We start from the raw sequence: 17,026 nt of genomic DNA on the forward strand, positions 1-17,026 counted from the left end.
ATCTTGTACCTTCATAGTCCAACAGTCCGGCCAAAGTATATAGTCCGGCTGTCTAAGGAACCCCTAATCCAGGACTCCCTCACCCCCCTCCTCCACGGCTTGCAGCAACGACATTGTTTCGGTGCCTAGCGTCGCCCCAGTACTCTTATTGGTGATTGAGGCCATGGTGAGTATGGTAATGGCAGGTGCCGGCATGACCACGTCAGCTCCACCACCGCGACCTGCCATTGACGAGCAGCGTCCGCCTCCACTACCATGGATGCCCGCGCGCCACCGAGCTTCGGGCCGACACTGCTGCCCTATCTGCGCCGCTGCTAAAGCGCCCACATGGGTCGCTGACGCGGCAGGATCCCGCATCCTCCGTGACCATGATCTAACTTTCATGGTTAGCAGGTGTACGAGGGGAGTTGATTGCGTGGATCATATACATCCATTCCTGGGTAAGAGAATGAAGCGTTGATCAACTCAAAAGAAAGTTCACGAAATACTAGGGAAATACATATGCATCTACTAGTTGGATTGAGATAAAGAATTCAGTGTCCTGTCCCATAAATGAATAATGATTGATGTTTTGGTCGTTGGGACGAATAGAAAATAGTGCTACGATGTAGTAAGACTGAACGTTTGTAAGTAGAACAAATAGACAGACAGCAACAAACACATGACAATAGGATTTATTATACGCATGTGTATATACCTACGTACTTCTTTTTTTTAGTGTAATATACCTACATTTCTTTTAGAGAAACAAAAAATGTAATATATCTTTTTAGGGAAAAATGTAATGTACCTTTTTGAGGGGGGGGGGGGGTGATGTACCTACATTATCTTTTGAGGGGTAAAAGGAAAAAGTACCTACATTTTTTTGAGGGTAAAAGAAAAAAGTACCTACATAGATGCAACATGATGTACCCATGGCCGGCCCATAACGGAGTAGCTCGTGACCGGCCCATAATCCGTCAACGCAGTATCCAATATTCGACATCTATGATCTATCCGCTACTCACCAGTTTATATGCAGGTTTATCAGAGAACTTGAAATCCTTTCAGTCAAAAAGGCTAATCCGCTGGGAGCCAACATGGCTGGTGCGCAATGGCCCAAAACGCCTCCATCGGGCTTCATGAAAATTCACGTCGATGCTAGCATTGCAAAAGACCAGAGCAGAGGAGCGGCCTCGGCGGTGTGCAGAGATGCGAATGGTAATTATGTTGGAAACTCCTCGCTGGTCATTGAGGGAGTGAGCAGTGCTGCAACGATGGAGGCTATTTCATGTAGGGAGGCTCTCTCCTTAGCAGATGATCTGAAGTTACACAACTTCGTTGTGGCGTCTGACTCGAAGCAGATTGTGGGTGTGTCAATACTGGCTCCAATGGTGTGTACGGGGCGATCTTATCAGAGATAAAGATTAGGGCTCTTTTGTTTAATTGCAGTTTTACGTTCGAAAGCCGAGCGGTCAATCGCGACGCCGATAGGTTAGCCAAGTTTTCAAACTCTATAGATCAGGGAAGACATGTTTGGTTGATGCAACCCCATGATCCGATTGTAATGCCACTCCATGTGGAGTTTGATCAATAAAGCTTGGTGATACCCCTAAAAAAATCCATCTACTAGTATTCTCCTCCAGCCCGCACATCGCCATGGCACGGAGACGCAGGCGGTGGCCAGGCCTCGTGCCGGACGTGATCCGCGCCATTGCCGGACGGCTGGACCACGCTACGGATTTCGTTCGCTTCCATGCCGTCTGCAAGCCATGGCGCGAGTCACTTGAGGCGGAGCCGCCCTTGTTCCAGACGAAGAAGGGCCAGTTCATGCCGTGGCTCCTCGCGGCGGCCGACAAAGACTAAACGCCCCTCATCAGGTTCAGATGTGTCTTCTCTAATTCCAGCTACCGCGCATGCCGGCCACTGCCACCATTAGCGACCCTGAGGAACTGGGTGTGCAGCGCGGACGGTACCGCCGTCCGGTACCTGACCGTCGAACAACACCGCCCTAGCCTCCAGGACTTTCTCACGGGAGAGGTCACGCAGATGCCTCCCTTCCTGTGCCACTTCGACAGCCATAGCTATTGGGACGAGGATAATCTCCATGGCATGATCTACGGTGATGGCACCATCCTACTCCACGACAGCGCCTGGATACCCTACCATGGGAGCAGCAGGGCTAGGTTTAAGGCGGCCCTTCTGTGCCCGGGCAATGGGGAGTGGAAGCTCGTCGAGAGGACACTTGAGAACCCCGGCAGGCACGGCAAGTTCTGCTCCACATACCATGGCGGCAGGATCCTGGTCGACGTGGGGGCTAGCCTCTGCCGCGTCATCGCGCCAGATGTTGGCACCCGTGGTGACGTGCTGGTCTCGAGGCCGGGTGATGGCTACCTTGGTCAGGATAGCTATGTCCTCGAGTCCCGTGGCAAGCTGCTATGGGCATCGGTTAATTATCAGATCGTGCACAGTGAAGGCTTCAAGCTAGGTCTGACTCGTGCGCTCTCGGTGTGGGTGCACACCCTAGAGGAGGAGGCGTCGACACCGGACAAGTTTCGGTGGGTGAGAAACGATGGTGCCAGCCTGGCTGATCGGGTACTGTTCTTGGGGTCAGCCAGCAGCTTCGCAGTAGACGCCTCGCCGTTGGGCGTCGGCCGTGGTTGTGCCTACTTTGTCTATGATACACTCGTTCCAAAGTGTCACTTCGGTGTGTTCAGGTACAACTTCGTCCATGAGAAGACCGAGTTAGTGGAGTGTCTGCCTCCTGGATGGGAGAGAGGGAAGTGCACTTGGTTCGTCCCCCAACCCGCTATTGCTCCGATTCAGGTAAATACTAGTAGTTTTAAAACATCTCAAAGTGATATTTTTTTGTAACATAATCATTCATTACGTCCAAGGAGAGGAATCAAACTAATACATCATATAATAGTTTAGCCCCTGCATTGCGTGTAAGAACTAAGAACCTTGAATTGCCAGGAAATTGCTAAGAGGCTGTCGAAGGCTCAATAACTGATGCAGATGCATCATTCATATCTCAATGCATTACGTGCCTTGTTTCTGGGTGATGGTGCGCAATCTGCCTCCACGGTGAATAGCTCTCAGCTTGAAAACTTTTTCAGCAAGCACAACGAAGTGTGTGACGCCGAGGTACTATACAAAAAAAAAATCTCCCATGGTCTTGCTTACCAGTGCGAGCCCATCCCATAGATGCTTTGGATGCTCTCACCTGACTGTTTTTTTGGATAGATGCAGTCTCAAGTTTACCTTAGTCAAGTAGTAATTGTCATGGTACGTACCTTAGTCAAGTATAGTAATTGATCATCTTCTTTGTAATTATTGCGGGGAAAAATCCTGTAACTCCATATTGCATATGCCGTCCAGTCTTTCTGCATATATGTTTAAATTAATTATGTGGAATGACACATAGAACAAACGGTTCCATTAAATCTCAGCTTAATGGGATTTAACAAGTGAACTATGCTGCCCTTGGATGTATTAGTCCTGAGATTCGTTCTGGGTTGTGCCTTTCTCTCGCTGGTTTATGTTGTGTGGGCAGGCCAGTGCGGCTTGAAAGGTGTGTGATGGTTGATGTCCAGGTTACTGTGGGCTTTTTTCATTTTCCCCTAGCAGGATGGTTCTTTAATCTTTATGGGGCTATGTGGTCGGTTAGAAGGAAGGCAGTCAGCTGAGTTTCAGCAGTAAAGCTAAAACTCAATAACCATCTCCCCCCCCCCCCCCCCCCCCTCCAGCTATGGTTCTGTTTCTCTCAGCGGCTCCCGGCTGCCACTGAGTTTGTTCACTTCCCAATCCCGGTTCATCCACGAGAGATAGGTTCGGACTGACCAAGGCACGCTCCTCAGACCGCCACCCAGTCTTGGCCTGTTTTCTTTTGGTGGGGTAGACAGTGTCTTTTAGGGCTACTCACAAAACCCTAGTTGTTACGGACCTGATAGATTTGGATGGCTCATCAGGATCGGCGGCAAGCCGTGATGTTGAACGGATGATGAAGGAGTCGGGGCGGATAGAAGAAGACCTTGATGACGTGGTGTTCAAGGAGGCGGAAACACCGCTAGCTGCGATGAGATGGATGGCACTAGCCAGGGTCCATCTGGACAAACCCTCTTGCAAATTCTGGTTCTTCAAGAACATGAGGGTAGCGTGGGATCACGCGCAAGATGTCATGTTTCGGTCGCTTGAGGATATTCTTTATTCTCTGGAATTCTTCTGCTTAGATGATTCAGAAAGAGTCATGGAGGAAGACCCATGGAATTTCCACAGAAAAGTTGTCATCTTTGTCTCCATACGAGGGTTCACACAACCCTCCTCGATGAAGCTAGAAACTGTAGATATTTGGATGTAGATTCATGATGGATCATTCACAAGAATTTATTATATTCATATACAAAGAATGAAGAAAGATGAACGAGAGAAGATAATCAGGAAAAAGGAAGAGTGGGTGCTGCAGCATTCTTGGCAAGCTTTGTCATACTCGTCATCCACACTTCAAGCTTTGTCATATTCTAATTGTTCACAAATTATCATGTACAGGAATTTATTATATTCCTATAGCCCACTGCCTTGGGGTTGACCATATGTGTGTGGGAATTGTTTTGAGCAATACTACACCTATATAAACTTAGGAAATGTTTTACGTAATTGTGCTCACTAATTTTCTCTTCCTCCTCACCCCCCCCCCCTAATTTCACGGGGTGGGGCCCGGGCCATGTTTTTCTTCTAATCACATCATGACAAGCCAACTTTCCTACTTCCTCCGTTCCAAAATAGATGAAGTTGGGTCAAGAATGCGTTTAGTACAAAGTTGGTATACAGTTGGTTCATCTATTTTGAAACGGAGAAAGTAGTTTCTAAAATTTAAAGAAAACAATGTGGTGCGTGTGACCAGGGACCACCGGGTTTACCGTCAGAGAAGTAACAGGTGGAGTAGTATAAAAAACAATAAGCTACGCACAATGTGCGGCCTCTGGTGGTGTCCACGTTGGCACCTGGTTACTGTTTGCCATGGCCAATTGGATGGGGCAAATTTGACAATTTTGATCTGTGGATGAAATCATTTTACAAAATTAACTGCTTCTAAAAAAATTTCACTCAGCTGACCTTTTTAAATAGTGCCCGACATGAAGGCCCCACACTACACTGTGCAACGCCTCACAGATAGGCGCTACACGCCTGACCAGCGTCGCCCCGGACTGCCTAAAAATTACTAAGTCAATGTGCAGCGCCTACGAGCTAGGCGCCACACTCTCCAGTGTAGCGCCTAGCCTCTAGGCGTTGCACTAGCGGTTGCCTACCAAATGAAGCAACCACTAGTGCAACGCCTAGAGGCTAGGCGCTACACTGCATAGTGTGGCGCCTAGCTCTCAGGCGCTGCACACTGACTATCTGTGAGGCGTTACACAGTGTAGTGTGGCGTCTTCATGTCGGGTGCTACTAAAAAAGGTCAGCTGAGTGATTTTTTTAGAAATAATTTATTTTATAAAATGATTTCATCCACAGGTCAAAATTGTCAAATTTGCCATTGGATGGAGGAGAGAAAAAAGGTAGAACAGAAGAAAAAACAAGTTTGTTTCCTTCTTTGTGAAGGCAAGGCACGTCTTCCTCTCCAGCTCGCGCTCCCTCTCTTGCAGAGCCTCAGGTCCCTCCCCCCCTGTCGCCATCGGGCCATGCCCCAACTGCCGACGCGTGCATCCAGCGAGAAGAGCAGGGCTATTCGCCACCGTGCACCCGCTCCACCGTCGCCGTGCTCACGAGGACCAATCAAAGGACGCCGCCGTGATGGATCTTGTCCCCATTCTTGTCCATCATCAGTGTCCGTGTGTGGACCCCATCCGTCGCCAGCCATGTTCCTTCGCGAGCGTTGGCCACGGCTGTGCCATCACTTCGATGAGCAGTGGATGTGCGACGGGAGAGTAGGGGAGACGACGCGGCTGAGGAGAAGATGGACGGGATGGAGCAGGACCAGAGCCTGGGCATCATCATTGACATTGTCGAGTATGCCCGCGTTTTGCCTTCCTTTCTATCGCCTTCTATGCGCAGCCCGTGACTTAGAGCATCTCCAGCCGCGCCCCCAACAGGCCCTCCCATGCCACTTTTTTGGCGCCGGCGCCAAAAAAACGGCCCAGTCGCGCTCCCAGGACGCCGAAAATCGCCGGTTCGGACCTTTTTTCCGCCCGGCGGTCACAGACCGAACCCGGCGCGCTGGGGAGCAGTTGGGGGCTCCGGCGCTAGGGAAAAGCACGCCTGGCCCACTGTTGGGGAACGTAGTAATTTCAAAAAAATTCCTACGCACACGCAAGATCATGGTGATGCATAGCAACGAGAGAGGAGAGTGTTGTCCACGTACCCTCGTAGACCGAAAGCGGAAGCGTTATAACAACGCGGTTGATGTAGTCGTACGTCTTCACGGCCCGACCGATCAAGCACCGAAACTACGACACCTCCGAGTTCTAGCACACGTTCAGCTCGATGACGATCCCCGGACTCCGATCCAGCAAAGTGTCAGGGAAGAGTTCCGTCAGCACGACGGTGTGGTGACGATCTTGATGTTCTACCATTGCAGGGCTTCGCCTAAGCACCGCTACAATATTATCGAGGATTATGGTGGAGGAGGGCACCGCACACGGCTAAGAGATCTCAAGGATCAATTGTTGTCTCTAGAGGTGCCCCCTTGCCCCCGTATACAAAGGAGCAAGGGGGAGGGGCGGCCGGCCATGATGAGGTGCGCCAGGGAGGAGTCCTACTCCTACCGGGAGTAGGACTCCCTCCTTTTCCTTGTCCAAGTAGGAGAGGGGGAAGGAAGGGAGAGAGGAGAGAAAGGAAAGGGGGGGGGGGCGCCGCCCCTCCCTCCTTGTCCAATTCGGACTAGGGGGAGAGGGGGCGCACGGCCTGCCCTGGCTGCCCCTCCTCTTCTCCACTTTAGGCCCATGAGGCCCATTAACCCCCCGGGGGGTTCCGGTAACCCCCCGGTACTCCGGTTTTATCCAAAACTTCCCCGGAACACTTCCGGTATCCAAATATAGTCGTCCAACATATCAATCTTTATGTCTCGACCATTTCGAGACTCCTCGTCATGTCCGTGATCATATCCGGGACTCCGAGCTAACTTCGGTACATCAAAACTAATAAACTCATAATATAACTGTCATCGAAACCTTAAGCGTGCGGACCCTACGGGTTCGAGAACAATGTAGACATGACCGAGACACGTCTCCGATCAATAACCAATAGCGGAACCTGGATGCTCATATTGGCTCCCACATATTCTACGAAGATCTTTTATCGGTTAGACCGCATAACAACATACGTTGTTCCCTTTGTCATCGGTATGTTACTTGCCCGAGATTCGTTCGTCGGTATCTCAATACCTAGTTCAATCTCGTTGCCGGCAAGTCTCTTTACTCGTTCCGTAATACATCATCTCGCAACTAACTCATTAGTTGCATTGCTTGCAAGGCTTAGGTGATGTGCATTACCGAGAGGGCCCAGAGATACCTCTCCGACAATCGGAGTGACAAATCCTAATCTCGAAATACGCCAACCCAACATGTACCTTTGGAGACACCTGTAGAGCACCTTTATAATCACCCAGTTACGTTGTGACGTTTGGTAGCACCCAAAGTGTTCCTCCGGCAAACGGGAGTTGCATAATCTCATAGTCATAGGAACATGTATAAGTTATGAAGAAAGCAATAGCAACATACTAAACAATCGGGTGCTAAGCTTATGAAATGGGTCATGTCAATCACATCATTCTCCTAATAATGTGATCCTGTTAATCAAATGACAACACATATCTATGGTTAGGAAACATAACCATCTTTGATTAATGAGCTAGTCAAGTAGAGGCATACTAGTGACGTTTAGTTTGTTTATGTATTCACACAAGTATTATGTTTCCGGATAATACAATTCTAGCATGAATAATAAACATTTATCATGATATAAGGAAATAAAATAATAACATTATTATTGCCTCTAGGGCATATTTCCTTCAGCCACACCGACAGGGGAAAAGTCAAGGTTTTCTTCCCCCGACTCGCCTCGCACCCCCCGCGCCCTCGGCCACCACTAGCTATATCCCGGCGACGGCCGCCGCCCTACTCCGCTAGATAGCCATTCCCCACCGGAAAATAGCAGCGCTTCACCGCAGCAGCCCCTCCCATAGCAGCTGGGCGTTTCCGGCCGCCGTTTCCGGCCGCGGAGGCGCGGTTTAGCGGTGGGTACACGCCCACCGAGCGCAAGGTGTTCGGCGTTTTGCCTGTCTCGGCGATGGACTCGGATGACGAGGAAGAGCTCGCCGCGCTGCTGGAGGAGGAAGCCGCGGCCGACGTCCAGGAAGAAGAGTATCTCATGGTGCTCGCCGCCCTCGCCCAGCTGCTGGCAAGCAATGAAAAGCCGCGGCTGGGCGGGTGAAAGCAAAGAATCGGCATCGTCTCGAAGGCTACTCCGACTACTTCGCCGATGCTCCACTTCACGATGAGAAAACATTTCGGCGCCGTTATCGGATGAGCCGAAAGCTCTTCCTCAGGATTGTGAATTCCATCCGGGAGTTCGACAACTACTTCAAGTGCAAGATGGATTGCACTGGCGCTTTTGGATTCACCTCCATCCAGAAGTGCACGATAGCAATGAGGATGCTTGCATATGGAGCTCCCAGTGATTCACTCAACGACTATGGGCGCATGGCCGAGTCTACCAGCATAGAGTGTTTCTACAAGTTCCGTCGGGCAGTGGTGGCACTGTTTGGGCTACAATACTTGAGAACACCCAATGCGGAAGACACTGCTCGGATCCTAGCCTAGAATGCAGCAAGAGGATTTCCTGGGATGCTTGGAAGCATCGACTGCATGCATTGGAAATGGAAGAATTGCCCATTTGGTTGGCAGGGGATGTACAAAGGCGCCAAAGGCGGTTGCAGTGTGGTGCTTGAGGCGGTAGCCACACATGACCTCTGGATTTGGCACTCCTTCTTTGGTATGCCAGGAACTCACAATGACATCAACGTGCTGCAGTGCTCTTCTGTTTTTGCCAAGCTCGTTGAGGGCCATTCTCCTCCGGTGAACTTCGAGATCAATGGGCACCAATACAACAAGGGATACTACCTAGCAGATGGCATCTATCCAAGATGGTCGACATTTGTGAAGACGATCTCAAACCCTGCGGCAGGAGGCAAGAACACCTGGTTTGCGAAAGTTCAGGAGGCTTGCAGGAAGGATGTCGAGCGGGCATTTGGTGTGCTCCAATCTCGATTCGCTGTTGTTTGGTACCCCGCTCAGACCTAGTCCAAAGATCAAATGTGGGAGATTATGACTTGATGTGTCATCTTGCACAACATGATCATCGAGAGCGAGCAAGAAGACCCAGTGTTTGACACTGAATCATACTACAGGCAGGGTCCTCTAGCCGAAGTTGATCACCATCTACCGGCAACTTGGACTGCCTATCTCAGTATGCGTCAGGAGATCCGAGACCCACAGGTGCATCATCAACTGCATAACGATCTGATTGAGCACCTATGGAAGCTCAAGGGGGACGCTGTGTGATGAAATATGAGTTTTTATTTGTTGAAATATATAATTTGTATTGAACTATTTGTTGTTGTACTATTTTGTTGAAGTATTTGATTTTTCTGTGATGAAATATGTGATAAGAAATAATTGTGTTGATAATTGAACGCCGAGACACGGCGAAACCACGCCGAATATGGGCCTATTCTCGCCCATATGGGCCCTTTATTCGCCGAAATTGGGCTGCAAAGTGGGCCAATTTCGGCGCCTGGGGGGAGCTGGGGGCGACGACTGGGCGCAAAACCGCCCCCAGCGCCGATTGTATCGCCGGCTCGCCCCATGGGGCGATTTTTATGCGTCCTGTGAGGGCCAACGGCTGGAGATGCCCTTATGGTGATGAGTTCTAAACGCCTGTCCCAAGTCCGACTGGAATTCATGGTTTATGTTTGCAATTTTTCCATACAACTTCTTTCAATTGATCAAATAGCATGCTGTCCTATTCCAGTGCTCGCCATGCCACTATATGTTGCAGGGTTGCTCAGATGCACCGTTGTGGAGCTGGCTGGAATCGATTACTGCTTCGTGCTCTCCCTCTCATCTTTCAATGTTAGTTGCAGAAAGACCTAGGTGTTGTATTTAGCCAAACAGAGCTTCTAGGATTTCCCTGCGCTTGCTGAGATTAGCCCTGAATACCAAAAATAGCCGGGCAGTCGTGCCCATAATTCTGAACAAACTGAAATGCAATTAAAAAATGTTTTTGGCATTGTTAAGCATTAGATGTATTAAAAGGATGTAGGTTGATCTCTCTTAATTCATATGTGAACAATTTTCCCGAACTGAACACCCAAGTGATTTTCTTCAAGCCCGACAACGACGTTATCAAGTTTTCTCTATAATTGATTGCAGTATATGCAAAATATGATCAAAGTGACTGAAGATATATAAATTTTCTATGTGAGTTGTCTGTGCAAGATATGAGTAAATTTGTAGGACATCATAAATTGTGCTGCTGTGAATTTATGCAAATTCAGTTTGTATAGCTTAGGTTCTAGCAATAGCTTTCTGATTGTATGAATTTTGTATAAATTCGCCAAAGAGACAGGCAATGGCTATGCGGGTACATGGCTCCGATGACCTGATGATGATGTCAATAACAAATTATTGGAGAAAAATAACTAATGCTAGAAGTGCAGACTTCACTGTGCTACATATATATTATATTCCTTCTAAAATGAGAACTCTGAAAATAAATGTATATGAAGATCATAGTAACTAAGCAACACGAAGAAGTTAGTGGCAACTGTCAGTGTATGCACAATACCTTATTTATTTATATGGCAGGAATATCTTTTTATTGGAGCAGGCAAATCCTTCTATTTTTTGGAGAAGCAAAGCTAACTACTTTGAAGCAGGTAAATAATTCGGTATATGTTGTACTTATACAGATACCTTGGAATTTCAGGCTAGATATATACTTTTTCCTGGTCGTTTTTACTTTTTATTGAAGTTCGAGTGCTTCACAACTTACAATTTGTTTTTTGGTTCGCTGTTCGAAGGGCTTCTGTTGTGCATGTAGGGAAGAAGCCATATCATGTCTCATAGGAATTTTATCGATCACGACAATTATTAGCGGAGCATAGTATGGTTTCAAAGAGATGATCACGACAATAATGGCACACAGGGGAATCGAGGGACGGCACCGGATTGTCTCCTCTCCCTTGTGTTTAAATACCGCAGGAATGGGAGGAGGCCTCTTGCTCTCCCTGTTCGTTCCCGCTGCTGCCGGCGGCCAGAGCTTCCTGCTCAGGTGATTCTGCATTTTCTTCCATTTTCTTGAGACCCTGTTACCTTGAACGACTTTGTGCTTTCTCATGCTTCTACTGATTTTTTTGGCTTGCTCTCGCAACACCCATTACATGTTCGACAAAAAGCTTGTGATGGCCGCAGAGGGTGGCAAGGACCGCCTCAGTGACCTCACTGATGACCTCCTCCGGCATGTGTTGTCCCTTCTTCCACCCGAAGATTTCCTGAAGACTTGTGTGCTAGACACCAAGTGGCGCGAGCTATGGAGGCGCACCACCAGCCTGCACTCCGTCAGTCTCAAGCGTTGACTGTAGAAGTTCTTCACCAACCTGGCGTGTGTGTCTGTGCTGGTCGGTCTCAAACGTTGGTTGTAGAAGTTCTCTGCCAACCCGGCTGTACATGCCGCAGATTACTTTAATCGGAAGGCGTCATGATGGTATTGCTATAGATGTATAATCTGTAGATCATGTTGAGTTCTCTTTTACTTGCTCATTCTTTATTTGCTATCCATTCATCCTCAAAATTTCAGAGATAACACCCTATAATGGTAACTACTAGAGTGTGCCCTTCTTACACCCCAGTTTAATAGGGAGTTACCCTATTGTGGTAACACCGAACACCCTATTAAAACTGCCCAAAAGTCTTATATTTAGGAATGGAGGTAGTAGATATCAAGATTAATCTTCTCCCCGCTGTCTCATGACAGATATGTTGCCATATGTGTTAAATCCATGAATAAACTAGTGCGCCCTTCTTTATTAATTCTTTTTGGAAGAGTCGGGCTATAATAAACAAAATATATGCAGAGGCTTGAAAAGGTCTAATAATCAGTCAATGGTGATTATTGGCTTATCCTGAAGGTGCACTCATTAAAATTGGATAGTAACATGTCTATTTGTTGGAATTTAGAAAGTTCGCTTATCTTTTCTTTTGTCGGCTTTATAGCAAGGCAGATCTTACATATGCAGAATGGTCTTTAGAATAGCGTATGCTTTTCTGTTTATCCAAAATGGTTGATGCAATTCTATATTTAATGTCTGAACTTAAAAGCTGGATACTACCATCTGGAAGTGTATTGAGTTTGCTGTATAGAATGTATTTAACCTCCTTGCTAATGAGTGTTTAGATTTCCATTGATGGCCTGAGTTGAGCCATTGGATTCTGCTGAAGTGCAAACTATGAACAATGTAAGTTATATTAACACTACTTATTTCGTAGTTTGCACTAGATGTATGGATGCACACATTATTTATATCGTCCTTTTAGCTGGACTGGTCAAATTGTGGGAGGTTTGTGATTAGTTGCGACATTCAGTTTTAGAAAGAGAAATGACCGATGAAAGCCATTCTTTTTCAAATTAAAATTGAATGTACAGGTCTCCTTATTGTATTGAAGCAACAACAAAGTTGAAGTTCCCATTTCGTAGATAAAAAATTAATTGCAGATTGAAAATTTCCTCCCAGATACACATCTGGTGGTTGATGAAACTCATCACTACAATACTGTGATTTTAGAGTAGTATGATTTTGAAAAAAAGAATACAATGCCAAACTCGGCCTAAGCGATACCATATGAAATCTGGCTTCCATTGTTTATACTAAAGGCATTATTTTTCAGGTGGTATATACAACTATACACAACTTAATTTCTTCTAAAAAATCATATTTTAAAGCGACCTGAGCTCGCCGCCATCCTTACTTATACAAACTAATCAATTTATTCTTGTCAATTACTTAGATAGATGTTTTTGTCCTGAATTATGTGGAAGGTCACGATGACTACACCTGCATCAGAATGTGTTTCTAGGGAGGGTTTCTTTTATGTTCATTAGATTATCTGGATTACACTAGTAGAAAAAGGGTCAAATGTGAAGCACATTAGTGCCGGTTTGAATTTGAGCCGGCACTAGTGTGTGCATTAGTGCCGGTTCCAACGGCTAGCCAGCCGCTCTCATTAGTACCGGTTCGTGGTGAACCTTTAGCACCGGTTCGTGCCACGAACCGGTACTAAAGTGAGTGGTGGCAGGATGTTGTCAGTCCGGGGCCCCTCCAGCACCTTTAGTACCAGGTCGTATCACGAACCAGTACTAAAGGTCGTCCTACATAGACCCTTCGTCCACCCGAGCTGGCTCTGTTCTTCCCCTTTCCCCTCTCTTCTCTTCTCTTTTCCCTCTTCCTCTCAAGCTCATCACACATTTTGCCCAAAATTTGTCAAGATTTGAAGGCCCCATCCATTTAAATGATTACAAAGGTTAGCAACTTTGTCCTTTCATCTCTCATTGCTAGATTAGCTCGTGCAATGCTTTATATAGTGATTGATTTTTGAGTTTAGTAATTTGGGAGGAATTATATATACGTGATAGTATTTGATTTATATGCAATTTGAGGTAAAAAAAATAGCACTTAGTTTGCATATGTAGGTGTGGTTTACTTAGTACCTTCTAAATCTCCGTCGTAACCACCGTCGATCGCTCGCAACGTCCCGTCGCCGGCACCACCTTGTGGTGAGCCTCTTGTTCATGAAGTTTTATATAAAAAATTGATGTTTGTGTGACTTGGATATATAGTTACTCGTATAATTATCTTACCCATACGTTGTTTGTTATACATAGTGCCATGGTTTTGATATCCGTCCCCGTCGGCCCTCGTCCGGGTTATGATTCGGATGTGGTATATTCTCTTTTAAAACTATTCATTGCATTTCGTGTTTATGACAAATTATGCCCATCAAGTTGACATAGTTATTTGTATGTAGCAGGTAGTTGAACCGGAAATTCCAACCGACCCTATTGTCGAGAGGTTAAATTTAGTTGAAAGAGAAAACGAGGATTTGAAGGAAAAATTGAAAAGAATTGAGGGGGAGAAGATGGAATTGGAGTTGCATGTTGCCGATGTCGTCGATGATCACAAGATTAAGATGAAGAAAATGCGCTTGAATATTAGAAAGATTAGAAAATATGCCATTCATAGTGAGGCTTGGTATCATTATGCTGTTGGATCAATTGTTACCTTAGTTGCGATGTTGATCGCATTTGTTGTTGCATTTAAATTCTTTAGCTAGGGAGTTATTTGTTTGTTGCATTTAAGTGTTGTATGATCTTTATGTATGAACTTTATGTATTGTATTAATTTGGTGTTTTCGGTGCTGCGTATTGAAGATGAGCCGGCAATGGATGTACGATGACCGATGCTCTCCCGAGTTCATTAATGGCGTGCGTACTTTTCTGCTTGCAGCTGAGGCAAACAAGCGGGCAGATGGTTTTATGCCTTGTCCATGTGCTGGCTGTAAGAATGGTTACAATTACTCTACGTCAAGAACCATTCACGTCCACCTGTTTGAGTCCGGTTTCATGCCCCACTATAATGTTTGGACCAAGCATGAAGAAAGAGGGGTTATGATGGAAGACAATGAAGAAGAAGAGGACGACGACAGCTATCCTGGCCATGGGTTCCCTGAATACGATGATACAACATTGAGGGAAGAAGCTGAGCCGGTAATGCGAGAAGAAGCTAAGCCGGCAACGCGGGAAGAAGCTGAAGAAGAGGCATCGGATGAGCCCGTTGATGATCTATGTCGGGCCATTGCCGATGCAAAGAGAAACTGCGCAAGTGATTTGGAGAAGAAGAAGTTGCAGCGCATGTTAGAGGATCACAAAAAATTGTTGTACCCGAATTGCGTAGGTGACAAGAAAAAGCTGGGCACCACACTGGAATTGCTACAATGGAAGGCAGAGAATGGTGTATCTAACAAGGGATTTGGAAAGTTGCTGGTAATGATAAAGAATATGCTTCCAAAGGACAACGAATTGCCCGAGAGTATGTACGAAGCAAAGAAGGCTGTCTGCCCTCTAGGGTTAGAGGTGCAGAAGATACATGCATGCCCTAATGATTGCATCCTCTGCCGTGGTGAGTACGAGGATTTGAACGCTTGCCTAGTATGCGGTGCATTGCGCTATAAGATCAGCCGCGATGACCCTGGTGATGTCGAGGGCGAGCGCCCCAGGAAGAAGATTCCTTCCAAGGTGATGTGGTATGCTCCTATAATACGACGGTTGAAACGTTTGTTCCAAAACAAAGAGCATGCCAAGGCGATGCGATGGCACAGAGAAGACCGTAAGAAAGACGGAAAGTTGAGAGTACCCGCTGACGGGTCGCAGTGGAGAAAAATCGAAAGAAAGTACAGGAAGGAGTTTGCAGATGACGCAAGGAAAGTATGGTTTGGTCTAAGCGCAGATGGCACTAATCCTTTTGGGGAGCAGAGCAGCAACCATAGCACCTGGCCTGTGACTCTATGTTTGTATAACCTTCCTCCTTGGTTGTGCATGAAGCGGAAGTTCATTATGATGCCAGTGCTCATCCAAGGCCCTAAGCAACCCGGCAACGACATTGATGTGTATGTAAGGCCATTAGTTGAAGAACTCTTACAACTGTGGAATGGAACAGGTGTACGTGCGTGGGATGAGCACATGGGGGAAGAATTTGACCTAAAGGCGTTGTTGTTCGTGACCATCAATGATTGGCCTGCTCTCAGTAACCTTTCAGGACAGACAAATAAGGGATACCGCGCATGCACGCACTGTTTGGACGATACCGACAGTATGTATTTGGCTAATTGTAAGAAGAATGTGTACCTGGGACATCGTCGATTTCTTCCGAGCAGGCATCCCATAAGAAAGAAAGGCAAGCATTTCAAAGGTGAGGCGGATCACTGGACGAAGCCTCGCCACCGTACTGGTGCTGATGTACATGATATGGTCAAGGATTTGAAGGTGGTCTTGGGAAAGGGTCCTGGTGGACAACCTGTTCCGAATGACGCTGACGGACGCGCACCTATGTGGAAGAAGAAATCTATATTTTGGGACCTGCCCTATTGGAAAGACCTAGAGGTCCACTCCGCAATCGACGTGATGCACGTGACGAAGAATCTTTGTGTGACCCTGCTTGGCTTCTTGGGCGTGTATGGGAAGACAAAAGATACACCTGAGGCACGGGAGGACCAGCAACGTATGCACGGAAAAGACGACATACATCAGGGTCATGCAAGCTACGCTCTTACCAAAGAAGAGAAGGAAATCTTCTTTGAATGCCTGCTCAGTATTAAGGTACCGTATGGCTTCTCGTCGAATATAAAGGGAATAATAAACATGGCAGAGAAAAAGTTCCAGAACCTAAAGTCTCATGACTGCCACGTGATTATGACACAACTGCTTCCGGTTGCATTGAGGGGGCTTCTACCGGAAAATGTTCGATTAGCCATTGTGAAGCTATGTGCATTCCTCAATGCAATCTCTCAGAAGGTAATCGATCCAGAAATCATACCAAGGTTAGAGAATGATTTGGTGCAATGTCTTGTCAGTTTCGAGTTGGTGTTCCCACCATCCTTCTTCAACATCATGACGCACGTCTTAGTTCACCTATGTGAAGAGATTAACGTTTTGGGTCCTGTATTTCTACACAATATGTTCCCCTTTGAGAGGTTCATGGGAGTCTTAAAGAAATATGTTCATAACCATGCTAGGCCAGAAGGAAGCATCTCCAAGGGCCATGAAAATGAGGAGGTCATTGAGTTTTGTATTGACTTTATTCCTGACCTTAAGCCGATTGGTGTTCCTGAATCGCGGCATAAGGGCAGACTGTATGGAAAAGGCACGCTAGGAGGGGAACAAATAATATGGATGGACGGACATTCTCTCACTGAAGCACACTACACAGTTCTACAGA

The 17,026-nt window shown here is 46.8% G+C and overlaps 1 pseudogene; it reads left to right on the forward strand.

Moving 5' to 3' along the window:
• The first annotated feature begins 1,638 nt into the window (after window positions 1-1,638).
• Window positions 1,639-2,988, forward strand: LOC147963176 (uncharacterized; annotated as a pseudogene).
• Window positions 2,989-17,026: the final 14,038 nt, after the last annotated feature.

The sequence above is a fragment of the Triticum urartu genome, chromosome 6A, assembly GCF_056163025.1.
Source record: "Triticum urartu cultivar PI428250 chromosome 6A, HENAU_Tu73, whole genome shotgun sequence".
NCBI classification, from domain to species: Eukaryota; Viridiplantae; Streptophyta; class Magnoliopsida; order Poales; family Poaceae; genus Triticum; species Triticum urartu.